This window comes from Sinocyclocheilus anshuiensis, unplaced genomic scaffold, assembly GCF_001515605.1.
Source record: "Sinocyclocheilus anshuiensis isolate Anshui unplaced genomic scaffold, SAMN03320099.WGS_v1.1 scaffold11, whole genome shotgun sequence".
Lineage (NCBI taxonomy): Eukaryota > Metazoa > Chordata > Actinopteri > Cypriniformes > Cyprinidae > Sinocyclocheilus > Sinocyclocheilus anshuiensis.
The window spans coordinates 1,994,491-1,995,966 of NW_015551076.1; positions in this window are offsets into that span (position 1 = coordinate 1,994,491).

Consider the following 1,476-nt stretch of genomic DNA (forward strand, 5'->3'; position numbering starts at 1 on the left):
GTATGTGTGTGGCAGATTTTGATGGAAATTAAGATCGGATGCATCAATATGTAAAAGAAATATGCATTTCAATTGAAAAGAATATCAAAATTTAATAGAAAAACTCATTTCCATTGTGGTACACTGTTGGCATATGGCAACGTTTTCCTATATATAGAGAGAGAAATGAAAAGTAAAATTATAAAAATAATTTTTTGAATGTAATATCTGCCATCTACATACATCTCATGTCATAATGTCAGAAATCTTTTTTTTTTTCTCTCTCTCTTCCACACTTTCCGAGAGAACCATTCATGACAAAACCATTCATTATCACAACACCTGCTGTGGCATACGTCTCATTTTACTTTATGGCATGCTGTCAGCTCGGCTGTGACATATTGACATCCGTTTTGATGGCGCACGGTGCACTTTTCTATATGGCGCACATGACTCATTCATATCGTCATTAATCGTCACTGGGGCATTTTTGAACAGAGACAAAATGGTAAGGGTGATCTTGTCCTCCCAAAGGGAATTGGCTTTTTAGACAGACTGAATTTAAAAGGAAACTCTAAAAGCAATAGGAATAGACATTAATAAAGTATGCGCTTATTCACTTGACAAGATCAGATTCTGTTTTCCTTTTAGGCTTGGAAATGGAAATTAGAGTTCTTCTCATTTTTAATAGGCCGGGGAGAGATTCTCCTTATATCTATTCCATTTATCATTTATTTAGGAAATGATTCGACCCACGCACAGGTAATTTGTTTGAGTACAGTGTAGATATGTTCAAAGAAAACCTCCCCTTGTTTAAATGGAATAGCCTTTTCATTTTCAGTCTAAACATAACAGCCTAATTTGATGCAGGGCATTTTTATGGTTTCAGGGGTTGTTCTGTTTAATTTGTCTTGGTCGTCACTGCCAATTTAAGAGAAAAGAGGATGACATTATAAACGCTCTTGTGAAAAGCCAAAGCTCAAGTGCATGAAAATAATACTCAGTGTCCTCAGACTTCCATTTCCATACAACATTCCATAGACAAAATGATTTTTATACTGCACAAACTGTATTTTCTAGGAATACCAGGTACACACACACACACATACACATTTGAACTACCCATTGTTTCGTATTGATTATTACTACTTTAAAGAGAAAATTCTATTATTGTTTACTCATGTCATTCTAAACAGTGTTATTTTAGTATTATTGAGATACTATTATATACAATTATAGTTTTTTTGTAAATATGTTTTGGCCCCGCCCCACTCGTCACAATATGTTTTTATTATAATATTTATATTTACATTTTTAATTTAAATTCACATTTCAATAATGTTCTTGTGTTTTTTTTTGTTTTTGTTTTTTTAATTTGTGTATGTAGTTTTTATTAATTGTATTTCAGTTTTAGTTTGAGTGTTTTGGCCCCGCCCCACTCGTCACAATTTGTTTTTATTATAATATTTATATTTACATTTTTAATTTAAATTCACA